Source organism: Myotis brandtii, unplaced genomic scaffold (assembly GCF_000412655.1).
Source record: "Myotis brandtii unplaced genomic scaffold, ASM41265v1 scaffold11, whole genome shotgun sequence".
In the NCBI taxonomy this organism is placed as follows: domain Eukaryota; kingdom Metazoa; phylum Chordata; class Mammalia; order Chiroptera; family Vespertilionidae; genus Myotis; species Myotis brandtii.
Genome location: NW_005353752.1, coordinates 1122839 through 1132466, shown reverse-complemented (window position 1 = coordinate 1132466; position 9628 = coordinate 1122839). Strand labels below are relative to the sequence as shown.

The 9628-nt window shown below is 44.7% G+C and overlaps 1 pseudogene; it reads right to left on the bottom strand.

Moving 5' to 3' along the window:
• Nucleotides 1-2779: 2779 nt before the first annotated feature.
• Nucleotides 2780-3395, bottom strand: LOC102243304 (annotated as a pseudogene).
• Between the last annotated feature and the right edge of the window lie 6233 nt (nt 3396-9628).

Below are 9628 nucleotides of genomic sequence, written 5' to 3'. Positions count from 1 at the left end.
TGGTCACCCCCAACTGCCCTCCCCTGTAGGCCTGGTCTACCCCAACTTCCTTCCCCTGCAGGCCTGGTACCCCAACCTGCCTTCCTCTGCTGGTCTGGTCACCCCTAACTACCCTTCCTGCAGGCCTGTTCCCTCCCAACTGCCCTCCCCTAAAGGCCTGGTCCCCCCAACTGCCCTCCTTTGCAGGCCTGGTTGCCCCTAACTGCCCTCCCCTGCCAGCCTAGTCACCCCTAACTGCCCTCTCTGCCAGCCTGGTTGTCCCTAACTGCTCTCCCCTGCAGGCCTGGTCACCACCAACTGCCCTCCCCTGCAGGCCTGTTCACCCTCACTGCCCTCCTCTGCCAGCCCGGTCACCTCTAACTGTCCTCCCCTGCAGGCCTGATCACCCCCAACTGCCCTCCCTTGCAGGCCTGTTCCCTCCCAACTGCCCTGCCCTGCCGGCCATACTGTGTCCACATGGGGGTGGCCATGTTGTGTGTTGGAGTGATGGTCAATTTGCATATTACCTATTTATTATATAGGATTATAATGTGTCTTGCTGTCGGTCTTTTGGGGTTCATCTTATTTGGGACTCTGTGAGCTTCTTGGTCTTGTGTCAGTTGTTTGTTTGTTTTTTGCCAATATCAGGGGAGTTTTTTGTCATTATTTCTTCAAACAGGTTTTCTACTCCGTGCTCAGTGCCCTCTCCTTCTGGCACCCCTATTATGCCAATGTCGTTTCATTCCATGTTGTCCTAAATCTCCCTTAGGCTGTCCTCTTGTTTTTTAACTTTTTTTTGCCAGTTGCTGCTCTGCTTGTGTTTTCTTTCTACCTTGTCTTCTAGCTCACTGACACTGTCCTCAGCTTCTTCTAGTCTTCTATCAATGCTTTCTATTGTGCTCTTTATTGTAGCTATGTCATTCTTCATTTCTTCTTCGTTCTTCATTCATCATTTCCTCTTGATTCTTACACATGTTGTTGAATTTGTCTTCCATTCTTTTCAGCAACTTTATGACCATTTCTCTGAATTCTTTCTCTGACAAACTGAATTGTTTGCCTCCATTTCATTTACTTCCTTGTCTGGTGATTTTTCCTTTTTTTTTTTCTTATATGGGGCTTGTTTCTTTGTCTCCCCATTTTTGCTCCTCTCAGGGTGTCTGATTATGTGGCTCACTCTCTACCATGCTCACCAAAAGGCATAAAATTCAACTCATCAAGCCACGACATAGAGCGAACAAAACACGAATATATTCATGACACTGATAACACCAAATAAAAGTGACCAACAGAGAAAAGAGAATTAGGTGAGAGAAAAGAGTGCATAAATGATATTGAGAAAAGAAAAAGAAGAAAAAAGAAGAAGAAAAATATATGGGGAGAAAACTCCACAAAACCAACAACTAAACCAAAAAATACAAACACCCAGAAATAAAGGAGGGGAGGTGAATCTGAAGAGGCAGAGCTTATTTCCATAATGTAAGGTAAAGGAATTGCATGAATGTGGGAATGGCTACAATTTAGTATAGAGGAGGTAGAAAGAGAATGAGTGTGCTAATCTTCTCTGTATCGTTCCAATTTTAGTATATGTGATGCCGAAGCGAGCACACTTTTTGAAATTTTAAGACTGCAATTGCTCCCTTCTGTCACCATCTAAATATATAAAAGCCAAACGACCGGAACGTTGGAAGGACCAGAACAAATTGAATGACCAAATGACTGGTCACTATGATGGCAACCCCTCACCTCAACTGCCCCCTGCCCCCTATCGGCCCCCTGCCACCACCCAACCGCCTACAACCCATCCCCCCCACCAGTCCAGCCCAATTGGCCCACATTGGGGGGGGGCAGCTGGACCCCACCAGTGCACAAATTCCTTCACCAGGCCTCTAGTAAAAAATAAAAAATAAAATTTCCCCTTTCTTTATTCTACCTATCTATATATTCATCTATTTTTGGAAAAGGAGAATGGAGTAGAGAGCAGATAGGCCTGAGTTTGCTGAGTGAAACTAATTAAGCTATTAGTAAAGCTATTAGAGCACAAGCAAAAAGAGGATAAACAAAAGCATAAAATAAAAAAGAAAACAATAAACAAACAAACAAACAAACAACAACAAGAAATAAAATTGGCTGCAAAGAAAGAGAAAAGAGAAGGATGCATGGACTTGGAGCAGGGAAGAGGAAATTAGATAAATGAGTTAGTCAAAAGAGACTACTATAATAGTAATACATCAATAAAGCAGATAAAGAAGATCAATTTTTTTTTTTTAAATCCCAGAATTTATTGCAACGACTCACAATCTCCAATTGTTTCTATTTTCTCATCCCCAGGAGCCCTTCCCGGGAATTGACCTGTCAGCAGGCAGGGGGGGAATAACCCTGATTTATCACCCAAAGCCAAGTGAGACTTAAGCTGGAGGGATATGGGGGGGAGGGGGCCCTACAAGGAAAGAGGACTTTAGGTTGAAGTTGACAGAGCCGGAGAGGGAAGTCATTAATGGAAAATCCAGGGCTGACAGGCATTTACTTTGGCCTTTTAGCAAACTGGACCCCAAGGCTTACAAAATCTTCGTGGAGCCTCCGTAGCAGCTGATCCTTTAAATGATACATGGGAGCGGACCTGGCCGCTGACTCCCAAGAAACCCCAGAGAGCAGAGGGGACACCAGGGAGTCCACGTCATTTACACAGGGTTCCTGACAGAGGAAGCCATGGCCCCACCTTCCACAGTAAACAGTGAAAAATGCTTTCGCTGTCTCCTCCTTCAAACCTGTAAGCTCACAAAACCTCACGCTGATGAAGTCTTCAGGGCGTTTGTGGAAATTCTCTAACCTCTGGCCATGTTATCTCAAACTCCGCAGCGAACTGCTGCAACCCGCCAATGTTAATGGGCCCCTCCTCGGTGGCACAGAGATTGCAGCCGCCCACACACAGGTCGGAGGTGGGGCACACCATCCCACAGGTCAGGCCAAGGGGATTGTCCGAGAAAATCATCTTGGCGGCTCCATAATAGTTCTTGTTTGCGATGCTGGTTCTCGTTTGCGATGCTGGTGATGAAGGATTTGATGTCGAGATTCGTGGGGCAGCTCTTCTGACACGGAGCGTCTGCACACTTCAGGCATCTCATTGCCTCTCGGAGAGCGCCTCGCTCGCCCAGCGTCGTGTGCTTGATGTCATCGAAATTATTCTCCAGCTTCTCGCAATCAAAGCAGTTCTTATCCGGATTTCTTTTCCAATGTTTCTTGTCTAATTTCTTGGCCGAAGTCGAACGCAGAGTTGCATGAGTCTGTGTTCGAGGATTTAAAGCCAGGATACTCTCGATGTCCGGCGCATCCTTGCTGAGCACGGGGGCCATGGCAGCGTGTGCAGGCAGGGACCCTGGAGACAGACCCTTCGCTCGCGTCCTCGGGCTCCGAGTCAGAAGATCAATTTTTAACAAGTAAAAAGAAAGGAGAGTCAAAATCTAAAGCAGGAACAGGAGAAGAGAAACAGAATGAAAAAGGGGGCAATGAGGAATAAAGGGTCGGCATAAATGAGAAAGTGAGATAGAGTAAAATAATAATAATAAAAAAATAGAATGTGGAATACTAATCCAAAAACAAACAAACAAAAACAATGGAAGGTTAAAAAATAATAACAATAAATGAAAATAATAAATAAAATAAAGAAAAGAGAAAAAAATTAGTTTCTTAAGTAAAAGATAAAAAATAAAAATGTGAAGTAGTAAAGTTTGTTCGCTTCAGCTGAGATTTAATGGCCCATGGGGGCTGATTTAAAACCCCTCTCTACTGTTCTGTCTGCCTCTCTCAGGTTCCTGCTAAGTAGTCAGCACCATATTGAAGTTCCCAGAGATCCACTGCTCCTCTGTGTCAGACGCCACAACCCTGGTTTCAGCCAGGCAGGATCAATCTGCCCCTTTTGTTTTCTGCCTGCTTTCAGTCGTATTTTCACAAGTGTCTATTTCTGACATGGCCTCTAGGTGGCAGAGTTTCTGTATTAGTTTCTGGGACCAAATGTCCCCTCAACCCAGTCTCCAAGGGCTCCCTGGGGGTATTCAGAATCCTTGTTTCCCTGCGGAGCTCAAGGCTGGGTGTGGCTGTGCTGCTAGGAGGAGCTTGGTCTTAAGGAGAAAAATGTCTGTTAGGGCTGGAGGGATCAGACTGTCCCAGAGCTGGCTTCCTTATAGTCTCTCTCTATTTTGCTTCTGAGCATCCACAAAACCACCTTCCCCTGCACTGCAGCCTTGGTGAGTGTTTGTAATGGAAAGATCCTATGCACTGGGTTTAGCAAGTAAAAGCAAGGAAAGTATAAAGACAGAGCAACTGCATCACTCCGCATCTCTCCCCCAGGCACTGAGCGGCCAGTGCAGAACTGCAGGCTGCCTTTCTGGGGACAGCCTCCCACAGCTGTGGGCTTATATCTAATGTCCCCCACTGCGAGCAGCCCTGTGGACCCTCTTCCACAGTTGAGTGTTACATGTGTCCCCAAGGACGTGGAGCTGGTGCAGCGCAGTCTCCCTCTGACACTCTAGTCCCGGCTGCATGCGTTTCTCCCTCCAGCCCACATCCCCGATCCCACTGCTCTCCAAGTGACCTCTGACCTTTCCATCCAAGGATTGTCTCACCAGCTGTGTTTAATTCTCCAGTTCCAGGTGGATGTTATTTGATTCAGCTTTACTTCGATCTGCTCCGTAAGAAGGCGCAGGACCCATCGGCCTATTTGGCCGCCTTTTTGCCTCCCCGTGGACAACCTCTTTAGGAGCCCGTGGCTGGGGAGACTGGAGTCTCGGTGTTTGTGGTTCACAGCCGAGGTAGCTAGCTGGTCCCTGGCCGGTGTGGCTGCAGGGTCCTGGGTGGTGTCTGAGGGCTCCCCGGGTGGAGGTGAGGCTGGGCTTCCCTTCAAGATGTTGGGGTCTCTGCGGCGATGGTGGCCATCCCTGGAGAGATTGCAGCGGTAGTAGAGGCTGCCTGGCTAGGGGAGCCTGGCCCACCCGCCCCCAACAGTCCTGTGGAATATAACTGTCCCTCCCTCACACACAACCATGCTCCACACGTCCACACACCGCTCCCCCTTCGCTCCCTCCCTCACTCACACTCCTCCTCTCTGCCATCCTGTCCACCGCCATCTTGTATCTCCTCCATCCTGTGAAAGTTTATTTCATATATTGTGTTTTCATTTCTAAAATGCTCACTTATTTTTTTTATAGCTTCCATTTCTTTGCTAAGAATGTCTATCTTTACATTCATTTCAATACTGTTCACACTTCCTTTATGGAACACAGCTATAAAAGTTACTTTAAATATTTGTCTGATAATTTCAAAATTTGTGTCAACTAAGGATTGTCTTTTGTTGAGCATGTTTTCCTTTACTTCTTTCCAAGATTCTCCTGGTTAGTTCTGTCATGTAACTTTGTCCTGAGCATTTTAATATTATTTTATGAGATTTAAGTCTTATCTAAAAACTTTGGAAAATGTTGATTTTTTGCTTTGTCTTATTTTAGTTGCAAACTGTAATTTCTGACTGATATTTCCAAGTTTTGCCCCATTCCAATGTCAGTTTTATTTTCAAAGTCTTTGCAGAGCTCTTTGCATTTGCCCTATGTGTATGTTCCCCAAGGGAAAACTGGGGCCTGGGTAGTGAGCTACCCCACAGTTCTATCCTCAAAGCCTTTGGTATTTTATTTCTGACCAGTTTCATACATGCACATCTTGTAGGTAAATCTAAGGCTTGAAACACAACTTTATGGGCTTGCTTTCTTGAGCTCCTTTTTCTCTGCCATCCCTATGACACTCTTCACGTCTCTAGGGCTACTCACCCTGGTCCTCTGGCCACAGCGTTGGAGTTTCCACCTCTCTGCATTGTCACTCACCTCCTGCAACTGGCTCTGCCTCTGGGTGAGGTGTAAATTCTGGATGCGAGTGCCAGCATTGGGACTGAGTGTGTTTCCAGGGGATGATTGGAAGAGAAAAATCAGGAATTCACCAGCATTATCTTATCTTTTTTATTTTTTTAATTGATGTCAGAGAGGAAGGGAGAGGGAGAGAGATAGAAACATCAATGCTGAGAGAGAATCATTGATCGGCTGCCCCCTGCGCACTCAACACTGGAGATGGAACCCGAAACACAGGCATGTGCCCTTCAGGGAATCGAACTGTGACCTCCTGGTTCATAAGTCGACATTCAGCCACTGAGCCATGCCAGGCGGGACACCAGCATTCTTTCTGTTCCTCTGGGACGAGCCTAACAAGTGCTCTGATTAGAGATATAGAGTATCTCTTGGTCACACCTGCTGGGAAGTTCTGAATTAAGATTAAACTGAGTCTAAGACTAGATATATGGGAGAAAACAAAATAAAACAATGGCCATGTTGGTTTTATTTTTGTTTTTATTTCTTTATACTTTTTCAGAATTCTTAAATAGTTACACAGATAGGGTGTTGTGTCCTTTCTTCTTCTAACTGGAACCAGAACTATTCACCTGGCTGAGTTCGTTTCCTCGCAGTAGCATGTTGCAGTCTCTGAATGTAGCCATGCAATTTAATTCAGCTTTGTGACCCTGAAAACCTAGTACCCTGTTTAGCATGTGATCTCTGTGGATTAGTATTTGGTAGTTTGAATTACTCCAATCCTTGACAAACAGCTCTTCCTATAAACTGTGTCTTATAAACTACAACCTCTGTCTATAAATAATTTCATAGATGCAAATTTCGGTGTTCTATGGTTTTTTTTTTTTGGAGATTGTGTCTTCTTATATTTCAGGGAACTAGATTCCTGGGGCTCCAGAAGAATGAAGCAGTGTCCCTGTGCTTAGGCTTGGGTTGCATGCCATGGATAGCCTGCAGACATTTTACATTTATGACATAATTTTTTCTGAAGAAATATTTGGGGTCTCTATCACTTATTTGAAGAGAAGGATGATGAAATCTCATATCCTAATTTTCTTATGCTGCCACAAACACATATGGGGTAGGTCTCTGTGCAACTTAAAGATATAGAATGAGACTGGATATTATTCTTTTTTTAAAAAAAGTATCTTAAGATTTGGGGAAAAGAGAAAACAATGAAACTTTAATGAGGTCTATGCATAGTTATAAGTACACTTACTGCAATGTTTTACAATTCCTCTATATTCTTCTGAGCTGAGAGAGAGAAAAATTATAATCACTTTAATTAATTGGCTAGAAGAAAAGTTGTCACTGATAGACATTATCTACAAATTTGAAAAACTCAGCATATGATTTTTCTGTAAGTGTAACTAGTATTTTGTTCATGAGACATTTACAGACCAGTATAGGATATAAACAGATAAACACAAAGAAAAACAAATAAAATTGCATTAACAATAAATCATATATATGATGAGAAATTAATTGTATCTGGGATATTCAGGTAATGTTTTAGCACAACTTAAAGTATGAATAAGTTTGCTGTCAAGAGAAAAAAGGGTAAGGCATCCCCAGAAAAGGACACAACATACAAAAGGCCCAGAGGCCCAGACAGCAGGCTGTTTTGGGGAACCACCAACCCTTGAAAAGTTTCTGCTTGGTGAAGTTTGAGGAAGAAAATGATAAGGAGGGGTATCATCTGGTGGTAGAAAAGGGTGGCATTTCTAAAATATGTAATAGACTTGGGTGTTTATTCTCCAGACTTGGAACTTTTGGGAAGTTTAATCAGATCTGCATTTTTAAAAGCTGTCACTGTTCAGAGCCTAGTCTATTGATCTGAGAGCATTGAGACTGGGGAAAGTGGCCCAGCTGTGTGATGATGAAAAGTGGAGTTAAGTCAATGGCAGGTGGATGGAGAAGCAAGGGCCAATGAGAAACTGTGGACAGACACACTGGAAGGGTGTGGAGACTGCACGTGTGAGATAATGACCCCAAGGCTCTGACCTGGCTGCTTGGGTGCATGTGGGTTCCACACAGGGAGAAAGAAATCCACGAAGAAGTGTTTGAGTAGGGTAAGTAACATGGTGAATTCTACTTTGAACAGGAAGTATTTGAGATGTCTGTGGAAGTTCACAGTGGAAATGAAACTGCCAAGTAGAAGATTTAAAGTGGGAATTTAAGGAATATTGTAGTGTAGGCGGTTGTTAAAACCAAAAAGACAAATGCAATGTCCTCGTGAGGTAGGCTATTTACAAGAAAAAAGGCCAGTGACAGAATCCTGTGTGAGGCTGAGAGAGAAGGGACTGTAGCAAAGGAGAACCCTCGGCATAGAATGGAGGACAGAAAACCAGGGAAAGGGCTGGAAAACGGTGGTGGTGTGGAGTGTAAAGGAGGGGAGCTGTGAGAATTGGGGGGTGGGGAAGGAAAGGTAACAAAATTAAAACCCCGTTAAAGGCCAGGGGCCCAGCAGGCAGACACTGAAAGGTCTGGTCATCTGATCATATCTGGTTGAGAGGAGGTTTATGACATTGCATGGCATGGTGGTGCAAAAGATTTTACAGATTCAGCGTGAGAGTTAAAGAAGCAGACAGGAACGTGCTGGTCCTTAGGAAGGCTTCAGTGAGGAGGCAAGGAGAGAGCAGGGCTCCCACTGACACCCCCTGGTTCAGCGAGTTACCTTAGCACAGGCTATGGCACAGACTTCCCCCTCCACTCTCCCAACCCTAATCCTTCTAAAAGGCCTTCTTAGGTAATATTCCTGAGAATACATTCCACTTCTTTAGACTGCTGATACCTTCTCCCTCCCTGAGCAATGAGGTCATCAGAGGCCCCTTCCTATTCTCTGATCAGCTGGCACCAGCACCCTCCTCCCTCTGCACCCGCATTGTGCCATTCCCTCCATGGGCCTTTCTAGGACGTCCTGACAACCTGTCCCCTGCCACTTCCTCTTTCCTTTCTCCAGAGCTGAGAAGGACTCACTTCACAGCCCTTATTTAATGCTGCCCTGAACAGGAATTTCCAGAGCATTAATTAGAAGTTAAATGAATCGACATCAAATCCACTCCATTTTGCAGACAGCTCTGCCATAATGAAACACACACTTCAGAAAGTAACTGATGCACAAAATTGTGTAACAAATACCACAGGGCTGTGGGAGAAGTGAGACCAGGGACTCAATGATCAAAACCTTTGCCTATGACACAGAAGAAAGCAAAGATCTAAAATACATGGGAGAACCATTTTGTATTTGTTCAATGGTCAAGACATACAAAAATACCACAAGAAGTATAGCACTGTGCCTTGAAAAAAACTGGCCACATTGGACGTGATGCCCGAGGGGCGTAGCTGAGTTATTGAGGTGGAGTTGAGGGTGGAAGGAGGTGGCTGAAAATCAGATGAAAAGTTGTAACAGGATGTGGACCCATGGGGGTGGACAGAGGTCACTGGTGGGCGTCTGATGTTTGTGCGTGTGCGCAGTGTGTGCTCTGAGGTGCCTCCTTCCAGCCCGAGCAGTTTCCTGTGCTCACTAGCGTTTCTAGACCACAAAGTTGAGTAGAAGCAAAGGTGAAATTTGCATTATGCTAAATTCCCTAATATATCAATCACATTGAAACCAATTTATGTTTTCAAAGCTTTAGTTATAGCAGAACTGAGTAATGTTTCTGGCCTATACTACCCCCCTAGTTACTAATGTCCTGCGTTGCTCCCTGATGGCCCTTTTGTCTTATGTGTATTTTTATCTACCATGTCACTATCTTGATTATCTATCT